The sequence below is a fragment of the Puma concolor genome, chromosome A2 (genome assembly GCF_028749965.1).
Source record: "Puma concolor isolate L17-30 chromosome A2, mPumCon1.1.hap2, whole genome shotgun sequence".
NCBI classification, from domain to species: Eukaryota; Metazoa; Chordata; class Mammalia; order Carnivora; family Felidae; genus Puma; species Puma concolor.
The window spans coordinates 118,584,825-118,608,079 of record NC_141668.1 but is presented as its reverse complement, the minus strand read 5'-3'; the positions used below and the strand labels follow the sequence as shown (position 1 = coordinate 118,608,079).

The window sequence follows — 23,255 nt, the reverse complement described above, 5'->3', positions numbered from 1 at the left end:
CGTGAGTACGAGCCCCATGTGGGGCTCTGTGCTGACAGCTCAGAGCCTGGAGCCTGCTTTGGATTCTATGTCTCCCTCTCTCTCTGCCCCTCCCTTGCCTGCACCCTTTTGAGGGGCTCTCTCTCTCTCTCTCTGACAAATAAATGAACATTAAAAAATTTTTAAAAATATGTGGCATTTTATCAGCAAATAAAAGAAGACCACCAACCAGAAATGCATTCACATGTGCACATAAGGGCATATATAAAATATTCCCAGGAGCAGTATCTATAATTGTTCCAAATGGAAAACAATGTAAGTCTTCATAATAGGAAAATACATAAAGAAATCATAGCATAGTCATATAATGGAATACTACATGGCCCTGATAAAGAATAAATTAATTCCTGCACCCAATAGAATGGATGAATCTTACAGACATGACACTGAGTGAAAAAAGCCAGACACGTAAGAAAACAATTCTACTTATATGAAGTTCAAGATCAGAACTAATTCATGATGCTAGAAGTCAGAAGAGTCATTCCTTCTTCGGGTGATGTATTGAGTGGGAATCTCTGGAAAGCTCAAAATGCTCTATCTTGCACATGAAGGTGTGCACATGTAAAATTTCACTGAGCCATCCACACAAGGTGAGTACTTTCTGTACACGTAATTTTTTAAAAAATTTTTCATTGCAGTTTAGTTATCTATAATATTATGTTGATGTGTACAACATAGTGATTACGTACATTATGAAGCGCTCGCTCTAAGTGTAATTACAATCCGTCACTACACGAAGTTGTTACAATTTTATTGACATTTTAAGGCGAATATGTTATACCTCAATTTGAAAACTGTATATAGGCTGCTGGCTGAGCCAACAGGTAAGGTGGGTTGGCTGCTATGGGTGAGGGAGTGAGGCTGGGAAGATCAGGCTGCTGGTGGCTTTGGTCACCAGTTCTGGGCAAGAATGGAATCAGAGAGGCACTCAAGGGAATGGCAGTGGGGGAACGACTCTCCCTCCTTTCTCTTAGAAGTGCCCATTTCTCACAGACGCTTATCTCAAAAGCTGCCCAAAGATGCCATGATTTTTAAGGCCACAAAAGCCCTCTCCTGGGGCTGCCACTGCACAAACTGCTACCTTGGCTGGGCACGAGATACTTGGTAGTCATGACTTACTGACCCCAGACCACCAGCCAAGGAGCAGGGACACAGCAGCGAGTTTGAGCAGCTTGCCTGAGATCGTCCGGCTGGGAAGGGGTGATCTGGTTTTTAGCCCTTTTGTAACTAACTCTAGAGCTCACACCTGCATCACATATGAATGCTCTATAGATATATAGAGTCTGTCCCCCCAAATTCCTTACATAGATGTGATGAGAGGATGTGAGGTGGATGACATAGGTGTTGTGACACAGTGTGAGGCTACTATTTGACCTTTGGATGATTCCTCAGTGGGGGGCAGCTTATCTGCCTCCCAAGTGTCATTGACCCTGGGTAATTGACCCAGAGGAAAGCAAAAGCAAAACCATGGTCCAGGGGACAACTGTATGCAGCCTGAATACACGAGGGAACTGGCCCAAGCCAGAAGGGCAAGGGCTGATCTGCTGGCATCCAAGCTGAAGCCTGCCGACCAAAGAAGGGTCCATCAGGAAAGGAGGATAAGGGAACAGCATTCCTGGCAGCCAGAATGTCATATGTAAAGGTCCAGAGGTGGGAACCTTTTGAGGGGCACTGAAACTAGCCCTATGGCTGAATGTAGGTAATGAGTGTGGAAGGAATCCGAGAGTCCTGGGAGACGATATGAGTCAACAAATACTGAGCCCCTATTGCATGCGGGGCTCCAAGGGACAATGGTCCCTGAATCCACCAAAGGGAGAGTGTAAGTACCTAACGGGAGGCAGGAATAAGACCCATGTGGGGATTTGAGGAATTTGAGACTTATTTCAGCCCTCGACTAGGATCTTGTCGACTGGGAGGCGAAAGCAAGGAGATTGCTCATGAATGGCACCTGAATAATCAAAGTATGTCGAGCATTTGCCAGGCATCAGAGCATTATCTGGCTTTTTCCTAGCAATGTTGTCAGGTAGATGCCATTATGAGTCTCATCTTACGGATGAGGAAACTGAGGCCCAGAAAGTGAGGTCACTTGTCCACGGTCTGTTTAGCTGCAAAGCCCGCACGTCATCCACAGTGGAGGGAGGTTTACTGGACCACTTCCTCAGGGACAGGCTCAGGCCCCGCTGAGCACAGGCTGCTCTCCGCCCATGCCCATTCGGGGAGTTGCTTCTTTGGAAATGGCGTGCTGTTGAAGAGTTCGAGCACAGATCCCAGCACAGTATGACACACACAAATATTTGAACATTTCGCAGCCAGGCCGCTGTCAGGGACCTGCCCCAGCGTGACTCACGGACAGGATAACAAAATGATCTTATGTCCTATTATCCCCCGTGAGGTTTATTGTGGCTTTTCGAGTGATTACACACATTACAGCTGCGGCTCTCTTGCTAATGGGGGAATTTCTGGCATGGAGGGGGGTGTGGTTAAGATAACAGCATCCCTTCAGGAAACAAAACACCACGAAGCTCTGTTTCCCCACAATGGATGTTTTCTTAGGTGGAAGGGACGCGTCTCAGATTTACTATAATTTTGGAGAAACTGGAAGAGGGAATTCTGCTGTCCGTGGAGACAGTCTGCTACAAGCAGCAGACAGGGGTTCGGGGTAGGAGGCCTGGGAAAGGCAGTGGGGAGCAGACTTGGACGTAGCCTTCCCCCAAGCCCCTCCCCCAGCAGCCTGGTGACTGGGGATGGCAGAAGGGAAGTGCCATCTTTTTAATTTACAGGTGAGGAAATTGGGGCTCAGAGAGGGAAAGGGACTTGCCCAAGGTGACACAGAGGGTTGGTGACAGCATCCTGACCCCGAGCATCACCTGTGGCCAGATGGGAGGCTCCCTGGGATGACAGAAACTGCACCCCCCAACCTTTCCATCCCTGCCCCCCCCCCCCAGCCCTGGGGCAAGATTAATGAGCTTGATGGCCCAGAGTGCTGGCTTTGAGGTGACCCAGCTTGAACTGGGATCTCAGCTCTGCTCCTCTCCTGCTGTGTGACTTTGGCCCAGTGACTCTCTGGGCCTCTTGTTTCCCTACATGTCAGTACTTACCATACAGCAAGCGCTGCTCCAGAAACTAGCAGGTAGCCTTCGTCTTTCTCGCTCAGCCATCACACAGCAAGGTGCTGGCAGGCAAGTTACTGCCTCTCTCTGGGCTTTGATGTACCCATTTGTAAAATCAAAGGATTAGACTAGGTAAAGCAAGGGCCAGTTCCAGTCTGAAGCCCTGTAAGTCTGACTTCATGAATTACTTCACGTCAAGGAAGGACAAGGACTACAGCAATAATATTAACAATGATCGTTTCAATCATTTATTGGGTGTCTACTGTGGGCTGGGATTTCTGCTAGGTGCTAGCCTACCTCCTATCACACCTACACTGCTATAACAGCTTCGTGCTGGTTTCCTGGCTTCCAGTCTTCTCCCCTTCCATCCACCTTGCATACCTGGCCAGTCTCAGCTTTCTTAAACCTTACCTTCCTCTTTTGCTCCAGCACAGTCGCTGGTTCCTCAGTGCCCTCCAAGGTCAAGTCCAATTCTTTAATGTGGTGGTTAAGCCTTCCATGCTCAGGCCATGCCCTCTCTAATGGAATTTCTTATCAACTCTATGGTCTCTTTGTCTGGTCCTCTCCTCTGGTCCTGTGCCTGGTACTCAGAGGTGCTTAATAAACATTCCTTAAATGAATGAACACGTGGGTGTAATGTTTCTCTAAATTAGGCTACTCAAACTTTAGTCATTTGCAAACCACTTATAAGAGTTTTCTGAAATCTGTGCACCGTGTCTATTTTTATTTACTTAAATATTTTTCTTTTTTAGATTAAATAAATGTATCCCAAAAGGAAACTGTACATCATGCTATAACTAGAAGACCAGTATTGCTTGCCAGAAATAGGTCTCCATTAAAAGAAATGCAAGGACAAATGAGCAATGCATTCAGTTCTAACTAGATACTGCTGTCTACCAAGGTTGGAGTCTGAGGGCTTCTCTCTCTCTTAGCTAAAATGGGATTGGTCAGCACTTTGGAGAAGTGTTAAAGACAGATGAGCACCAACCTGAGACTTACCCATGGACAGAAATTGAATGTCACAGGGAGATGGACACAGAAGAGCATTTGCCCTTCAGGTTATTCTGCTGCAGTGACAATTATCCTAGCTACCACCTGTGGTTGCCAAGCCACACTTTGGAAACACTGCTTAATGGAACCCACCACTGTAGCCCATGGGAGACGCCTGTGAGTTCTCTGGAAGGCTTTAACTGGGGACGTAGGAAGGACATAGAGGTCCTGTATACACCGAACTCAGCCTTATGGCGTAGTGACTCTTACCCAAACCTCAAGGCCCAGGAAACCGTTCTTAGAACTGCACTGAGATAAGAGTTTGTTGTTTGAAACCATCTGCATGGTGGAATAAGGAGCTCCCATCCTTGGAGATGTGCAGATAGATGCTAGACAGTCATGGGGATGGGGGGGGTGGGGGACGGAGCAGGGAATATCGTGAAGATAATTCAAGCATCAGATGGCAGCCTATGAAACTGACCTGACAGCCAGACTTTGCTTTGGTATGTAGGCAAAACACGTACAGCAATGTAAACAGCGGAGAATTAACTTCTGATCAGGAATCTAGAAAAAAGAGAGACAGTTGCGAGCGAGGTTATCCAGGAGACATGAAGGAAGAAAGGTGGAGGGAAGTGGTGATGATTACTCCTTTATATAGGTAATGTTTCATATTTCTCAATCCAGCTCTTGATTCATCAGGACAATTTTGGCTTTAAGCAACATAAACTGAATTCAAAATTTTAATCATTGACAAAAAAAGGAATTTAATGGGATTTCAAATAACTAAACAGCCTTCAGGCATGGCTAGATTCAGAGACTCAAACATTTTTCATTAGGACTCGGTCCACTCTCCATCTCGCAGCTCTGCCGTGGTCTCTGCTGGCTTCATTTTCAGGTAGGGTCTGACAAAAATGGTGTGACAAAAAAGGCTGCTGGCATCTCCAGGCTTAAGAACTGTGATGGAGATCAAGCTTCTGTTTGACAATAGTTTTAGCAAAACTCAGGGAGAGCTCTCATCGAGCCAGCCTACATCACATGTTCCCTTACCCCCACCATTGAGGTCAGGGTGATGTGCTCTGGCTGTGCTTGGGCCACATATCCACCTCTGGAAGGAGGGAACCCCACCTAGCCATAGCAATGTGAATGGAGGAAGAGAAGTTCCCCAAATCAAAACTGAGGTGCTATTACCTGAAGAAGTAGAAATGAATTTCAGGCAAGCAAAAATAGCTTCCATATTTTGCTACCCTCATATCCTTGCTCAAAGCTGTGCCCCACATCTCCATCCAGGCAGCTCCTAATCATCCCCTGACCCTCAGTTCAAATGGCACTTCCTTGAGGAAACCGTCCTCAATCATCCCGAGCTGGCCTGAGATTCCCCTGAAATGTATGCTCCTGGCAGAACTTGTCACTCTGGGTTTATTTGACTACTGGACAGAAGCCTATCTCCCATGCTGGACCAAGACCATCTTGAGGTTTGTCTTGTCTACCACTGTGTCCCCAGAGCCTAAGACTATGCTTGGCGAGTAGAAGGAGCTCAGTAAATACTTATTTGAAGCACCACTGGAGGTTAAAAGCATATGGGAGCTAGTGGCCAGTGAAGAGGGGAGGGATGGATGGAAAATATCAAGGAAGATATAGAGGAAAGTATCAGGATTCTTGTGAGTGAGTGTGGGGAAAGAACCAGGAGAAGTCAGGGTGGCCTTGGGGAGCACTGTGTTGTGGGACCCCAGGATGGATGACCAGAGTGGGGGCAAGTTAGGGTAGAGGATGGCAAGTTAATCAGGAAATGCCAGCCCTGGGGAAAGAGAGAGGATGGTGAAGAGCAGGTCACTCTATGAGTCCTTGAGGGACCCAGAGGGAAGGGCAGCTGTGGCCCCATTCCCAGGAGGCTTTGTGAAAGTGAAGGGCGGGGGGCGATGTCAGGACTTGGCAAAGGGAAGGGAGGGAGTCCTCAGGCATTGGGCTGGGATTGGCTAGGAGAGAGGCTTCTCTGGGACAATCTCTTAAACCTCAAAAACTGGAAGTAGGATGTCTTGGGGGTTCTGCCACCATCCCTTGGGTGTTCTTCCAGGCTGTTTCCCTTTTTAGTCATCTGTTTATCCAACTGTCCTTGCACACACATAGCCACCAGTGTCTCCAAGACCAACTCCTGGTAGCAACCCACCCCTCCCTGCCTACCGCAGGCACGCCCCCAGCCTGACACCAACAGCATTAGTGAGCTCTGGGTCAGAAGTTGTGGTCCCCTCCTAACAGCGCGGGAGGCTGCCCTGGGGGGAGAGCAGAGGAGGGGTAGGAGTCCACCATCACCGCCACCCACAATGGCCGGGCCTTATGACCTACAGAGAGAAGTGGGTGCCAGAGAAAAACAAAAAGGACAGACCAACAGAAGCAGACTGTAAGGCTGGAAAGAGAAAAGCCAAGAGGGAAATACGGGTTGAAAGGGACTGGGAAACAGAGACCAACACAGGCAGGCTGAGGACCCCAGGCCAAGGCAGGGAAGAGGCCAACAGACCTAAAGAGAAGGAGGGAAGGAATGGGAGGAGGAGGAGGAGGGGGAGAAGGGAGCGGGAGGCGGGAGAGCGGGGGGGGGGGGGGGGGGGGGGGGGAGACGGGAGGGGGTGGGCTGGCAGGGGGAGGTAGGGAGGGAGGAGGGAGAGAAGGAAAGGAGACGGGGAGAAGGAGAGGGGAGAACTGGAAGGCGGGATGGAGAGAGAACGGGGCAGAAGAGGGGAAGGCAGAGAGAGTGGCGACGGCCAGCGGTAGAAGCTGCCGGCGGGGAGGCCGCGGGGCGGCGGCCGCGTGGGGAGCGCGCGGCGCGGGCCGGGGGTAGCGCGGGAGGGGGGCGGGCGGGGGGCGGGCGGCGGGCGGCGCCCCTCCCCGGGCTGGGCGGGCTCCCGGAGCAGCGCCCCGCCCCCCCCGCCCGCGCGCGCTCCCGCCCTCCTTCCCTCGCTCCCTCGCTCCCCCGCCCTGCCCCTTCCCCGCGTCCCTCCGCCCGCCCTCGGAAGACCGAGCGAGGTTGCGGGCGAGCCGCGCCGAGCGGAGGAGCCGAGGAGCGGAGGAGCCGGGAGCGCAGCGCGGCCCGAGCCCGGAGCGCACCGGAGCGGCCGAGCTGCCCGCGCGGCGCCCGCTGCGGGCGGCGCAGCCCGGGCCGCAGGTAGGAACGGGCGGCCGGCGTCGGGGCGCGGGGCACAGAGCCCCGGACGGCCCGGGCAGGTCGGGCTGGGCGGGGTGGGGGCCGACACCCAAATGCCAACCCCGGCACCTCGCCTCACCTCAGGGCCGCGCTGAGGAGCCCGGGACGCCGCTCCGACCGCCGACGTGAGCCCGGGCCATGCCTCTGGGACGCGCGGGGGCAGGGGGACTCGCGCGAGGGGCGCGAGAGTCTCGTGCCCCTTCCCGGTCGTGGGGCCCCTTGGATCCCCTAACTGGCGCTGGATTCTGTTCGAGCCGTCGAAGCGCCGCGTTCATTCCTTAGGGGACGGCGGGACTCCGGGAGTGAATAATACGAAGAGCGTTTGGGGGGCCGTGCGCCACTTTTCCGTGTCGGGGTCAGCTGCGCCGAGGTAGAGCCGTGCGCCTTATTTATTCTCCAAGGGCTCTGGGCGAGCGACTTGGGCATGGGGCACCTCCGTCCCATCCTGGGGCAGCTCAAGCTCTCAAGAGATGTTGGCTAAAAAGCATACTACAGCCTGGGCCGAGCGCACAGGAGCTCGCGCCGCGCTCTCCACTCCTTTCCTCCGAGCAATGTAGGGTGAGGGGAGTCCCCCAGAGGGCTGGAAGACAGTGTCCCCATGTCGCCGCGGAAACTGTTTTCACCTTCTTGTATCCCTCATTTATTCTCTGGGGATGGGTAAAGGGAAACTGCCTGCCACGGTTACCCCAGGGCAATGGCCATAGGGTCTCCATGCTCCGTCCCTTTGTGCCCACCATCCCCACGGGTGGTGCCCACAGATGCCCTGTTCTAGCTTGGCTTGGTCTTCAGATGAGGAACTTAGACCAGGCAGCTCACTACTAAGGCTCTTAGCTAATCTTTTTGCAAAATAGACATGGACCCCAAGGAGAAAATTGGGTTTTAAAAAGCCAAATGATACAGCCCTGTTTCTTCTTCCTGATATGGGTCTGGAGCAATCGCTCCCTCTCCCAGAAACCCCAACCTCATCCCCCATGAACTGGGGTGGAGGGGGAAAGCGCTGAGCAAAATGGCCCCTGAGCTTTGGTGACACCCCCAAAATCCATGGACTTTGGAGTCGACCTTCATTTTTCTGTGACACACAAAGTGGGTTTTTGGCAAGAGAGGAGGTGGTTGGTGAGAGGGGGTGTTGGGTGCTGGATATTGTTCAGATTTTTCTCTCTCTTTGGGAACTTTGGGGAAAATGTATACATAAGGGAGTCTGAAAAGCCTGCCCAACTCCCAAATTCCAGAACAAAGGAGATCAGTGGGAACTACAGGCAACTTGCACCCTCTGTCTGTCTGTCTCTCTTTCTCTCTCTCTCTCTCTGGAGCACTCTCTCAGGGAAGGGTTGACCCAGCCTCTGCTCTGGTTCTGGTTGGAGCGGTCTCAGACCCTCCCCCCAGGCAAAGGAGGAAGAGGAGACATTGCCCTTAGAGGTGCAAGTCCTTGGAGGAGTGGGAGGGATTTTCCCCCAGAGCATCCAGGGCAAAATGGCTGAGCCTCTCTTGAGTCTCAGAAATAAATTGTCAGGCAAGCAGCAAACAAAGAAAGCGCGCTCTCTCTCTCTCCAGCCAAGGGCTGGCTCAGTGGCCAGGGCTTGGAGGACAAACAGTGAGTCCCAGGCAGGGGCACACAGCCGGGCTTGTCTGGCAGAGCATCTGGAGAGTGGGGCGATTCCTAAGAACCACAACAGGAGAGAGGCAGCTGCTGTGGAGAGAAAGCAGGGACCATCTCTCTTGTGTGCAGCCCTTCCAGAGCCTGGAGATTTGGTGAGAAGTGGCCCACCCAAGAGCTGAGAGGGGCATCTGGAGGCCCAGGAGGAAGCACCTCAGAGGGTAAAGACGGAGGAAAGAGCAAGTCCATCAGAGCTAAAAGAAGCACAATTGCTCTGTCTCCCAGATTTCACATGCCTAGAGATCAGGAACTCCAACGTTGTAATTTGTTTACGCCTGGTCCAGCTTCATAGCAGGCACTCGGCAAGTGTCTTAGAATAAAGCCTGCATGGATGGAAGGCAATCATGGGCCCGGCGTGGACCGACCTGTGATATCTGTCTGTGTCATGGAGCCAGGGAGGCTATGAAACATGGACTCTGAGACCAGAACCAGCCCTGAGTTGGCCTTAAGCTAGGGTGCTGCCATTATCTGGCCAGGTGACCTTGGGTAAGTTCTCATCCCCACTGGAAGCAAAGAATGGAGTACTGAAAGCTTCCAGCGTGCCCGGCTCATAAGGCCTCTAATAACCTTGTGCAGCAGGTAGTATTCTAATCCCCACTGCAGAGGTAAGGAAACTGCAGTACAGAGAAGGGAACTGACTTGCCCAAGGTCACCCAGCTAGGAAGAGGCAGGGCAGGGATTTGAACCCTGCTCCTCTGATTTCCTGGCCAACAGTTTGCTCCACGGCTGGGTCTCTGGGCCTCAGTTATCACCTCTATAGAGTGAGGTGGAAGGGTAATGGTGAGGATTTAATGATTGACGGTGAGGCCTCTGGGTCTGCTGTCTGAGCAGTGGCTGCTTCTCTACCTTCCCAGCATATGCTAAGAGCTTAAATAAAACACAAATGTCAGGTGGCTTCTGGCCATCACATATAGACACTGTTCCTAGGCTTGGCTGTGAGCTCGGCCGCTGAGAAAGAGATGTCCCAAGCCACCTGGAATTCAGAGACGTCTTTTTCCCTCCTCCCTTAGCCTGCATATGCATGACAGGCCCAGTGCCAACCAGTGAGCCTTGCCCGCCACCTCTAGCCCCCTGCATCCCAAGTCCATCCCCTTCGTCCATGGGAGCAGATGGGATGCCCGAGCCCTTCCCTGTCACCTGGCCCCAGGTGTACCCAGCTTCCACCCCAGCAGCCTTGTCCCTCAGCTGCACCTACAATGCCAAACCCAATTAGAGCCCCCTCAATCGCCTTGTTCCCCGAAAGGAAACGGAGATGTGAGTGTCAGCTGGCCTGTTTATCCCGCATCGGAACTGCCCCTTCAATTTCCCTGTGCAGAGTCCCCTGAGCTTCTCTGTGCCCAGAGAACAGTGGACAGAGCACAGTCCCTGCCGTGATGAAAACAACCTTGAATTGACTCCAATTGCAAAGAGCAGCAGGGCCCCTCTGAGCGAGAACAGGAGAACGCCAGCCGGGCCGCTGCTCCATCGCATTCCTTGGCACCAGCTCCTCAAATGGGCCCAGCACTGTGCTTCTTTCTGTCACCTTTTTGCCCCATTCTCTGAAGGTTGCTGGGAGGTGGAGGGAGAGAGTGTGGAGGGGGGCAGAGAGGGGCAAACGGCTGGGAGGACAGAGATAGACCCCAAAATAGGGCTTCTCAGGCAATGTGCCTCTGTGAGCTTTGTGAACATCCAGCATCTCTGCTCGGAGCTCACCTGCAGACCTCAGAGCCAGGGGGAAGGGGCGTGAGAGTTAGTGGGAAGCCTAGCTAATAGCGGGGATAAGGGCTGCCTGGCATAGACGATAGGTGCGAACACAAGCTGTGATATTTCAGCACAGACTTGGATTCAGTCACAAACAGAAAACAAAGCAAAACAACACACTAAATGTTGTTCCAATGGTAATGTCATCAATAACAATAATAAGTAACAGTTATTGCAAGTCGATGATCTGCCAGGGAACGTGCTGTGTGCTTTACTTACACGATTGCATTTAATTTTCACAAAACCCTGTGGGGTACACGGAATTGTCCCTTTGCAGATGAGGAAACTGAGAAGAAGAGAGCTGAGGGCCCTTGCTGTGGGATTGCTAGGCTAGTAGGTGACCCTGGAGCCCAAGCTCTGCCGTACTGTGCTGACATACCTGCCACGGAAGAGCCACCCCCCCCATCCTCCCCCCAGGGTGGTTCGCTTGGCAAGGACCACACTCCCCATTTAAGGAGCTGCACAGTTAGAAAGCACTTCCCTGCTTTGTTTTCCAAGGATTGAGCTTTGAGCTTTGCTGCAGCTGGGGGAGTGGGGGTGGGGGTCGGTGGTGTTCTTTAGGGGAAGCCGAGGCATGGAGAGAGGAGTTTGTGCCCAAGGTCCCTGAGCTGCTAAGGTGCAGAACTGGGATTCGCACTCAAGTGCCCTGCTTCTTAAATACTTCTTCTTTTTTTTTTTTTTTTTAACATTTATTTATCATTGAGAGATAGAGCATGAACAGGGGAGGGGCAGAGAGAGAGGGAGACACAGAATCGGAAGCAGGCTCCAGGCTCTGAGCTGTCAGCACAGAGCCTGACACAGGGCTCGAACTCACAGACCGCAAGATCGTGACCTGAGCCGAAGTCGGACGCAAGTGCCCTACTTCTTACAGCAGATTTCTGACCTAGAGTTCAAATTCATTTAAAGCTGTTTTGAGTGTTGTGCACCCAGCCACCTTTCGCTAACTCTTAGGTATCTCCCAGTTTGTCAGCACCCTCTCACTGCTCTGGAAGCCATTGAGAGTGGCCGACGAAGTCATCAGCTCCGTTTACCGTGATCTGACATGACACGAAAGCGGCATCCAATTTGATGCGAGCTGCCTGCATCGAATGGCCTTCTATTTTTACATTTGTCACAAATTGGAAATTACAAGGAGGCCAGGTCTTGCAGAGGGATTGGCTGTGGCTCCCTGAAAGCCCAGGGTGTGCAGCCAGGTGGAACGGGCCACATTAGGGTACCTGGGACCCTCTTGGATGGGGCCGCATGGGATCCTGGCATGTAGAACAGGCCGGAGAATGCAGGAGTTAGTGGCCGCCTCGGACGGTAACCTGCAGCACTCTGCCCACCTGTCAGCTGCATGGTGTCTGCAGGATCAGCATTGCATGCCAGCTCCCAAGACGACTGAGCCCTGGCCAGAGGGACATTCAAGGTCAAAGACGCCCCGAAAGACACTGACAGCAGGTTGTTTTCATGGCCTTATTGTTTGGTAAGGAGGTTGTGTACATGGAGAGGGCAGCAGCCACGGGAGGTGAACATTTGGTGTCGGTATTGCAGTTTGCTGGAACTGACTGCTGATCGTACACTGGGTCATCAGAAGAGTACTTTGCAGTTGCAGAAAAATGTTCTTGAAGCTGTTCTGCCTTTTGATCCTGTATGAAGTATTCCAGAGGAAGAAAATATGGTCCTTGATATCCCGGAGAAGAATCCTCTGTCGAACAAAAAGAGACATTTTTTTAAAGCTTGTTTTCTCGTAAAGCCCAAGTCAGAATGACCTTGACTCCAATGAGGTCTCTTTGTACACATGTGAGTACACACACGCTTAATAGGTAGAATTTGATAGTCCGAGTGCTTTTTCCGCTGAAGTTTGCAACAGCCCTAAGAGATCCATGTGAAGATATTATTATTATTACCATTATTGTCTCTGTCCTTTGGATGGGGAAACTGAGGCTCAGCAAGCCCTGAACACACTGATCCCTGACCTCTGGATTCCCAGCTGGTGGTATTCACCTCTACTAAACCGAAGTCCAAATTCACCAGGTTGCCCCTTGAGAAGAAGTCCAGGCAAGCCCAATCTGCAACAGACAGAACACCAAGCAGAGGGGACTGATTGCAGGATAGTGTGGGAAGGCATCACCATGCAGTTTGGGAGAACAGGGCTCTGGCAGCGTTTAAGCCTTAGTTCCAGTTCTGAGCTCTGGCCAGAAGCTAACATGTCCTCAGTTATGCCCAGAGTTTGTGAAGTCTGACGTGTGCTCATTTGGCTAGGGGGCCCCCAGTGGTGGCCAGATTTGGGGGGGGGGGGTGGTGCTGGGGAAGAGGGAATGATTGATTACTCTCAGACACCCGCATGAACATAAGCATGCTTCTCTAGATGGATTTGGGTGGAAACAAATAAACCAGGAGCCCCATGAAGTTGTCTAGAAGGATCTCAGGGCCTTGGTAACCAGGAAGCGTGTGGGGAAGTATTCATAGGTGCGCCTTGGGTTGTCTGGGACCTACTGGAGGAGCAGACTGGGTGGTTCTGAGTCGTTCCCAGCCAAGAGGGTAGGAAAGGGGAGGGAGTCCATCACTCATTCTGGCCATTACCTTATACCCTGGAGATTATGAAAAATCACAAGTTCTGGGAGCTTCCTTCTGGGGTTGGGGAGGGGGCAGGGACACCTGACAGTTTGACTCGTCCTCTTGCTGGTGGCCAGCCAGTCCCCAACCACTGAGTATGGAGTGCCCCCTGGGCACCAGTCCTGGGCCATCTGAGGTTTGTGAGAAGGATGCTAGGGATTGGTGGGGGGGGGGGGGTAGGTGCTACTGTCCCCATCAGTCAGAGGAGGACCTGGAAGCTGAAGGAGGTGGAGTCACTTACCCTGCTTTGCACAGCAGAGTTTCAACCCAAGCCTTGCTGATGCCGACCCCCATGTACCTTTTCCTGTTGCCCACTGCCTCTGGAAAGCACCTGAGTGGAGGTCATAGTAGAAGAGACAGGGGCTCTGACTCACTCACTGAGGCAGAGTGTAAGCTATATTAAACAAGCAACCAAAGCCAAAGGCTTCTGTGCCCTTGATTCTGAGGTGCAGCTCCCCTGCTGCATGAACCCCTTTGCCCCTTTGCTCCCATGTCAGATGTTTTCGGAGCTTGGGATCGAGGTCTCACCCATGATTTTTGTTTTTTAAAGTCGTTTTGGGAACAGGGAAGAAGTTATCATACTGAAGAGTATTATGTGAAGATGGAGTTGAAATGTATACATTTTTAACAGGTTGGTAGCAAATGATCAGATACCGACAAGCCCTGATTTTGAACTCTGACTGTGATCCAGGCACTGAGCTGAGCAATTGACAAGCAGTGTTCTAGGATCCTCAGTAAGGAAACTGAGGCCTAGGGAGCTCACGTGGTTGCCCAGGCTCGCTTTGCTGACACGCTGCAGAGTTGCGACTCAGATCTGGGTCTGCCGGATCCCTGAGGCTTGGGCTTGCAGTCCGGGCAGGCCTCAAGCCTGCAGGGGACAAAGGGTAGGGTCCTTCCCCTCTCTGGACTTTGCTTTCTCAGCCCATAAAGCCAAGAGGTTTGGACTGGACTGGACCATGGGCTGCTCCCCAAGCCCGGCGCCAGCTCTCCAGGCAGGGGAAGGGTGGCTGCACACCCCGCTTCCTCCTCCATTTCCCCCATAATAGCCTCCTGAGACTAATGACTGGGGAAGATAAGAGCCCTTTCTCCAAATGGCAGTGAATGCCTCTAATGACAGAGCAGATGCAGCACTGTTAATTATGCCGCGGGTATTAAATGAAAATGCCAACCCCGGAGGAGTTTAATAGTGCCGCTGGGCTGGCAGTGGCCATGCCTAAAAGCGGTGCCATGGACCTGGGCCAAGGCAGAACGGCCCCCTCCCCAACTGTGGGGCCAGACAGGAGCCACAAAGCTTGTCTACACGGGTCCCCCTCCCCAGCGTGGGGTCCGCAGTGGCTCCTTGGAGCCGGGGATGTCGGTGGCTGCTCTGGGACATTTTTGCAGAGGCCTCTGGGGGCCTGGATGAGTTGCCTTCAGGGGCAGATGTGGGCAGACAACTGGGCCAGATAAAATTTTGAGCGCCTTCTGTATGCCAGGTCCTAGTTGGGTTGTGGAGACAAATCAGGTATTGTTTCTGGCCTTTGACGAGCTACTCACAGTCAAAGTGTATGTTCCCTGTAAATAGAAATGCCATGTCTTCGGGAGTCTCTGGGGCTCAGCATAGTGGGACACGTAGTAGGTACTTACCTCTTGCTTTCTGTTGTCTACAAGGCTTCTTCAGTGAGAGCCAGAGGCCACACGTGTGGGGGCCAGAGCACGATCAGCTGTGTGCTGAATGAGGCCCAACAGGCAGGCGGACTGGCTCTCTTCTCTAGGCACACCAACCTAGCCTTCCTGGACAGCTGGACTTGCCACCTGCGGGGTGACCATGGACAACATTTTTGCCCTCTGAACTTCAGTTTACACATCTGTAAAATGGGGAGAGTCGGGGCTATGATAGCTGCAGGCAAACTTGTGTCTTTTAAGCATCCCCAGCTCTGAACCCACAGGGTCACAGAGATTGCATAAGCATCTGAAAAGTGACATTTTGGTGGGCAGTTCAGCAGAAGGAGAGACTTTGGTCACCAAAGGTAGCTTCTGGTTCTTTCCTGTGGACTCAAGATGTCATTCAGACCTCTGTCTGATCTCCAGTAGCTCCAGACCCCTGCCTCCTGCTTCCCGGACCTGGAAAATTGTTTTTTAGGTTTTTCTAGGCCAGAGAAAGTCACAAAACCCACCCATTTCCGACACCCTTGCATTACAGATGGGTAAACTGAGGCCCAGAGAGGAGGACCCCTAGGGCCGCAGGTGCTAGGACCCAGAACTTCTAACCCCTAACCCAGTGCTCTTTCCCCTTCCCCAAGCCAGCCCAGCTCCACTGTTGAGAAATTATTAAATAGAGTTGGTGGAAGGACTCTGGTTGCCGTGACAACGGAGCCTGTGTCCTCGGGAGATAATGGCGTTGCACAGGCAGAGTGATGTGTGTTGAATGCTGATTCGGGACCTGTTAGAGTGAGTGAGCAAGAGTGCAGAGGGGACAGTGTCTGGGGTTTGAGCTCCCCAAGAAGGAGGCTTGGGCTGAGTAGGTGGGGACAGCTGTGGGGACACTCGCCTTGCCTAGTTCCATCGCTCCCACAACCTCGCACAGAGGGGTAATTACCTCCCCTTCGTGGAGGCACGAAGTAGGGCCAGGAGAGGTGAAGTGACTCTTCACCCAATCACACAGCCAGGGGAGAGGTGGAGCTGGTATTTAAATCTCAGGCTGGTGCCGGAAGTCTAGGCCCCAGAGAGTGCCTGGAGAGGGCACCCAGAGGGGGCGGACAGGTTGGTGGGACAGGGAACCAGAATGGACCCCACTCTGAACCCTGCCCTCTGGGCACCTCAACCCCTCTGAAGACTGCTGAAGAGAGTGCTCACAGAGATCCTGATGGGCCAGGGGTGACAATCCCAGCCCAAGAGGAATGGGTAAACAGTATGGCAAGGTGGCTACCCCTATCAGCTTTGGAGCCAAAGTCAAACCCCGCCCTGCCGCTTCCTAGCTGCGTGACCCTGGACAAGTCACCGTACCTCTCTGAGTCCCCGTGTCCTCATCTGCAAAAACGGAGACAAAATAACGGACTGAGCTCATAGGATTGTTCTCAGACCAAATAAGGTAAGGGAGTTAGAGCATCAAACCCTGCTTGTGAGCGTAGCTCAATCAACAGTAGCTTTAATTATTGACCAAAGAGGAGAGGCCAGGAGAAGAGCCCGCTCCCAGCCATGTATCAGCTTGTAATTTGGAAGAGTGGAACTGGCTAAAACGAGTGTGAAAGTGATAAATAACAGAGCTCTTCGTTCCAGGCTAGTGGGTATCAGTAGAACAAATGAACAGCCCCCATCACCAAAAATATACATAAATATTTTGCATTTGGAAAGCATGATTGATGTACCTCACTGCAGTGTGCTGTCCCTAAAAGCCCATGTGCAAACCACGATGGGGGAAATTGCCTTTTCTCTCTGCCAGCTATCTAAATGACCCCATGCTGTAAACCCTTTTGGAAAGTGAATACTCTCACCCACGCTCGTCATTTCTCCCTCTCACACAGCTGGTGCAAAATATTGACTCCCCTAATAGGGGATTGGAGAGCATGGGGTTAACACCCTGAGAAACCCCAAAGTGCATCATTTGCATGCTGGCAAAGATGTGATGGAGCTGGCAGACAACCCCACTCCTTTTGGGAAGCAGAAAGAGGGTGCTGGATTCAGGCATTTAGCTGTTTTAAAAGCAGTGGTGAGAGCTGGGATCCTGATTACTTGGACGCAAGCAACCATTTTGTTTGTTTCCGCAAACCTGTCTGAGGAGATCCACCCCCCCTCCAGGGATAGCAAGCAACCTGCTTCTGGATACCCAGAGAGGGAGGGTCATTTGTTCGCTGCTGATCCTGGGGCTGGGTGACAGGGTGTGAAGCAATGAGCCCGAAGACCTTGGATTCCCACTCCTCCAACTTGGCCAGGCAGGAGAGGGGTCAGGGAGACTCATTCAGTGGACAAATGAAGACAGCTGACATTTAACCAGGATTGGAATGAACGTGCTAATTGCAGGAAAGGTACACATGTCCACTTCAGGAGTTGTGTTTAATGAACAATTTGCTCTGAGAATTTGATTTGATCAGCACTTCCCAGTGGTTTGCACCGCACTCTTCTATTGATTGCCTATAGGTTAAGATAACGGTGGCATTCTGCCCAGGACTTTTTCCCACAGCTATCAAAAACAAAACAAAACAAATAATGCTAGCCCTAATCAAGTGATTTATTATATCTTCCAGGTAGCAAGCATTTACTCTGTACCAGGTTCTGTGTTAACCACTTTACATATTAGCTCATTTAATCCTCATAGTAGCTAAAAGTAGATACCATCACCTCTGTCTGAGAGAGGTTGGGTGACTAACTTGGGTCACACAGCATCTGAGCTGAGACTCAAAACCCAAATTTTCTTGCCCTCAGGGCCAGTGCCCTTAACCACTACCCTGTTCTGCCTGCCCCTATCACAGCTGACAGATCAATCTCTGAAGACCTTTGACCTGTTCAGCAGAAGTTATTCATGACTTCCTTCATTGTCCATGGACTTCGGAAAACTCGCTCAATAAAAATCCCGTTTTCCCAAGTGGGTAGGTTTTTCTTGCTGCATGTGATTTTTCACTTTACAAAGAAAGGGAGATCTGTACTGTAAAGATTCCTTTAGAAACCTAAGTGCATGAATCAAGAACAGATGCATTGGCCAAAGTGAGCATTCATGTGAGTCTTTTAAAAATAAAATCAGCTTTCTCTTGTGGGAAATATTTGAGACCCAGGAATCTGACCCTTAATCAACTCTGAAAATACACACCCTCCTCATTCTCGCAAAACATTCTAAAGCAGAGTCTCTCAACATTTTTTTTTTTAAATCCAACTGAGCTTGTATTAAGAGAACAATAGGATTTGTTGTTTCCCAAATATAAAATTACAATACTGAATGTGCCTTTTTGATGCTCCCATCCCAGTGAGTTTTGCGTATCTCCGCTAGGGAAGGGGAAAGAGTAACTTTGTCCTTCTACCGCTTAGGAGAAGAGCTTTCTGGAGTGACTAGATTGCACCATGTATGTTAGGATTGCAAACTCAAGGTCCAGTGAAGGCTGGGCAGGTCAAAGAAATGAGTAAAGAGGTCAGGAATGAGATAATTATCATGGTGGGACTTACAGTAAACTGGGAAACACATCACTGCTCCCTCCCCGCAGTCCCTGCAAACTGAAGTTTTAAAATTCTGATACTGCTGAACCAAACACTTACAGGGGACCTGTTCGGCCCCGCAAGCCATTAGTTTGAGATCCCTGCTGGTTCTTATTGTGACTTTGTATGATCTTGATCCAGACGGTCTATCTTTGGGGCTTCAGTGTGTTCATCTCTAGAATGGAAGCAAGAAAGCCTGCAGAGTGGAAACAGCGCCCCAGGTGTGGATGCTCGATAACGAACTGTGGAAATGCCCAGAAGTGCCATTCTGTGAAGCGGAGTCAGCTCTCCATCTAGGCTGCGCGTCTGCGTGTGACTTATTACAGATTATCACTTAGTTCAGCCAGTCCCTGCAGTACTGTGTTTTCTTTTTTTCCCAAATCTGAGTTTTTTAAGGGCGTTTATCCTAATGCCCTTCAGAGTCCTTCAAGCACATCATGCACAGGAGAGAATGCTTATTTAACCCCCTGGTTTTCTCACAAGTGTGTCTTAAAAGGCAAGGAGTGATGTAAAAGAACGCCAGGTGGTCAGCATGTGACTCTTATTTCCTGATCTGAATTAATCTTTTCTGACCGGTTGAGCTGGGGCGGGGGGGGGGGGGGGGGGGGGGAGGTCTTTTCAGAAGAAGCCCCCGGAGTGCAATGCTGCAGAATTCCACCTCACCAAGCAAGGAGCCAAGAATGGTAGGAGGAAAACCGCAGCCGGGAACAGCCGGGAACAGGACTGCGAGGGCCCCGAGGCTGAGAACCTTGACCTGTTCCGCTGTGGGCTCCCCTTGTGCCTGGCACAGGGTACTTCCCAGTAGGTGCCTTGAGCCCTCCTGAGGACACTGACTGATGGTCACCGACAGTGAATCCAGTGAAACCAAATGGAGGAAGCCAGTCAGGCAGGTCCGGAAGCCTGCGTTCCAGTCAGAGCTCCTTAACCACTGGAGACCGCAGGCTCTGCCAACCAGCTCTTCCTGCTGAAATATAGGCCCCCTCTTTCCTTGGGTTCTCTGGAGGCTACAGTGAGATCACAGAGTAGAGCCTAGTGCAGCGTCCGGTTCAGGAACAGCACCCTGACTCCCCTCCCTCTGCTGTCCTTACTTTTTTTTCCTCCCGTCTTCCTCCTGTGGCCCTGTTCCCACCACTCTGTACTGGCCTCTCGCTCCGGTTTTCTTCACTCTCCTTTCCCCTCCTCCTTCCTGCCCTCCTCTCTGCATCCCTCCCCACTCCTAAACACCCAAGGAGGGCTGGACCCTGGACCCCAGGCACCTGCAGGAGCAGCGGGCGGCCTCCCCTCCAGGGCCAGCCGAGGAGGCTATGTCCAGGCTCTCCTTGCAGGAAGCACTCAAGAGCCCACTCCTGGGGTGTATTCGTCTCCTCCAGGTCATGTGACCTCATGGTGGCACCCTGAACCGGCTGCAGTGGAAGCATTTACGCCATGGAAATCAACCTTCTGTTTGCCCTCCTGAGGGCCCGTTGGTGAACTCTGGCACACTGCTGCTTTGGAGACCAGTGTCACCTTCTCCTACGCAGACATTTCTTGAGGATTTAATAATAACAACATCCCCTGTCACAGAGAGGGACATGGGATAGAGGGGGACAGAGGGTGGAACTCAGTGTAACACGTTTGCATCTATCACTGAAGTGCTATGGGGGAAACAGGGCAAGTGGAAGACCTGGGTTCCATTCGTACAGAGGTGACAATGTCGCTGGGGGGATGAGACTGGATAGAAGTCAAGGTATGTGTAGCGACAGGGCCTTCGCCTTCACCCCCACCGTGAACCCAGCTCAGATGCTACCCTCCGTCGCCCTTCTACTGCCCCCCTCCCCAGGTGCCAGACTCTGGCCAAGTCATCAGACCAAATCCCCCCACCTTAAAAGGCTCTGGTGACCCCCAAGTTTCCCCGGGTATCCAAGGTGGGGAAGGGCAGTTAGAAGCAGAGGCTCCGGAATCAAACTGCTGCCTCCTGGATCTGGGACCACAGGCAAGGCGCTTTCCTGCTTTGAGCCTCAGTTTCCACATCTGTGCAGTGAGAGGTCAACATGATCATCTGTGAAATGCACTGAACATATTAAGCACTCGATAAACGTTCAGTTTGGTCACTGCTCTTACTACAGGACATGGTGCACCCCCTTTTCCTACATTTGAAACCCCTTATTGCTGCTTTTCCCCTGTCTAGCCACACACCCTGAATAACCCCAGCTTCTAGCCAGCCATACCAGGCTCCTCACTGTCCCTAAAATACATTATGCGTCTTCACCCTGTTCTATCTGCCTAGAATAGATCAGCAGCCAGGCTTGGGGTAAGGCAAGGATTCCGGTCCTGCTTTTCTAGCTGTGATTATAAAGAGAACGTCCCCACTTCTGTCCCCATCTGTCAGGGGGACAGAGTGCCATCCTCTCCCAGTTGCCTGCTGAGGGGGCCATCCCTCCTCTGGGCTGAGGAAGAACTTATCACAGGGATGCTGGTTACCTGTGGCCCATCCCCCAGTCGTCCCAAGAGCTCAGTGGCGGTCAGGGCCAGACTCCAGCTGGTATCTTTGTCCCCCTGCACCCAGTGTGGGACCTGCTCCCCAGAGGCACACAGTCCATGCGGACAGGATTGGATTGAATACTGCCTTGACAAGAGGAGGTGCTCCGTCGGGCTTTGCAGACATTTAGGGGCCAGGGCACATGTTAGCAAACCACTGATTGAGCTAGATAAGCAGGGTGAGAGGAGAATAAGGATGCAGATCAGAAGTGTCATTGGAAGGCGCTGTCTGCCTCCTCTCCTTGCACTCGGAGGAGAACCAAGGCACAGAGAGTGGAAGGGACTGCTAGAGATCACACAGCTAGTAATGTGTGGAGTGGATTCCCACAGGGGCCTGTGACTCCAAAGTCTCCAGCTAGCCACGCTCTCTCCTTGCCCTGCAGACGTGGCCCCGAGGGCCAGCTCCTTGCTGCTGCACACAGGGCACATGTGTGCAGCTGGAGGAGAGCTGGGGACCCCCGGAGGGGATCACAGCCCCTTGGGGCTGGCTGCCTCCCCAAAGGACTCTAATTAGACCCCTGGGGCCTGGCAAGAGCTGCTCAGCCTGGATCCCATGTGGTTGCTTGTTGGCCCCTGGGATACTGGCGGGTTTGCCCAATACGACTGTGGGGACGTTACCCTCTTACGGAGCCAGACCTCAGCAGCCTCTTGGGTTTCTTAAAAAGAGCAAGAGGCCTTGTCCTTGTGGGGGTTTTCCCTGGAGGGAGTTGCTTGCTGGAGATGGGCCACTCTTACACACCCCAAAGGTGGCATGTGGGGGTTCCACAAGCATCCCACTAGAGACAGCAGAATAGAGTGTTTAAGAGCGTGGACACAGGAGCCCAGCTTCCTGGGTTCAATAGTTAATACATATAAATCATTTACAGCAGGCCTTGGGCATGTTACTAAGGGCCTAACTCACTTCCTTCCCCCACTCTGAGCTCTTTTTCTTTCTATCTTTGTTAATGAAAAGTTGTTTTTGTTGTTTTTGCTTCGTGCAACCCCAAAGAAAGAGAGCCTTAACTCCTGGAGTTTATTCCACCGTTAAATGGGTCTGTTAAGCCTCTAGCAGTTATAAAGCTGATTTTTTTTTCTCACTCTGGTTGTTGGGGCAGGGGAGGGGTGTGTTCTCTGGCCTTCTCCTATATTCTGGTTTGGAGGGCACCCCGGAGAACTGGACCTGCAGGCTCTCAGAGGCTGCAAACAGAGGGGAAGGGCTTGAGCCTGGGTTTTCTCATCTGCATGGGGCTGTGAGTCTGGGGAAACTCATCTATGTGAGTCACATCTCTTCTCCTCAGAATCCAGCAGGCAGGCATGAATAGTAGTAAGGCTACATATAAAGGCTTCAGAGAATTTCACACAAGCCCCTGTCTGGGAGGCACCTGCTAGGTGAGCTGACACCACCAGACTGTGAGTCAGCGGGCCTGGGTTAAATCCTGTGTGACCTTGAACAGGTCATTTGACCTCTCTGAGCCTCGGTACCATCATCTGCGAAATGGGAGCTAGTAATCATTGTAGCTTCAATGTATTTAGCACTTGCTGGGCCTGGCACAGCACTAGAAAATTCTAATCCAGTCCTCACGCTTTGTGAAGTGGTTACTGTTGGCCCCATTTCCTGAAGAGGAAACAAACACTTGGAGAAAATAAGTAACGTACTTGAAAATCACAACAGGATGCTGTGAGGCGTAGGCATTCAATAGATGCTCTTGAGAAATGCACCCGGGTCTGTAAATGACCTCTCGGGTATGTTGAGGCAAGTCAGGAGTGTGCACCAGCACAGATCTGCTTTCTTTCATCTCTTAAGTATGAATGTGTAATGAGCTGGGGGGTCTGAAAGAATCATACCGTTTGTGTCCCGTGTGACCTTGGGCCGGCCACCAGCCTTCTCTGGGCCTTGTTCTTCATCTGTAGACTGCTGGGGTAGACCAGGTGTACCAGTGTGGCAGAGAATAAGTCTCAAACAGGAAGGAAGCTGCATAGGCCCTAAACCTCGCTGGCTGAGGGTCCAAGGAAAAGGGCTAGCCGTCTAGACCTGAGGTCGTCTATTTTGCCTGCAGCTCTCACCCTGGCAAAGATTCACTTGTTGCCCACCCCCACCCGACTCAGGGGAGGCCTCGTAGGCCCTCTCCAGCTGCCCCCTCTCCATCCGAGCACCTTCTTCGGGGAACCTTCCCTGGCCTTCAGGGCAGTCGGTGTCAAAGGCTGCCCACGACACCGGCATCCATCTGCACGCGTCCAACCTCCTTCTGACCTTCCGCACATGATGATCAGC

At 52.0% G+C, this 23,255-nt stretch overlaps 1 protein-coding gene across 1 annotated transcript in view; it reads left to right on the top strand.

Annotated features, from left to right (window-relative positions):
* Window positions 1-7,118: 7,118 nt before the first annotated feature.
* The window catches only part of SLC6A1 (solute carrier family 6 member 1), a 43,155-nt gene continuing 27,018 nt past the window's right edge, over window positions 7,119-23,255 (top strand). Inside the window, exon 1 of the mRNA XM_086697426.1 lies at window positions 7,119-7,293. The gene's annotated coding sequence lies outside the window, so the exon portion shown is untranslated. The remainder of the gene's footprint in view (window positions 7,294-23,255) is intronic.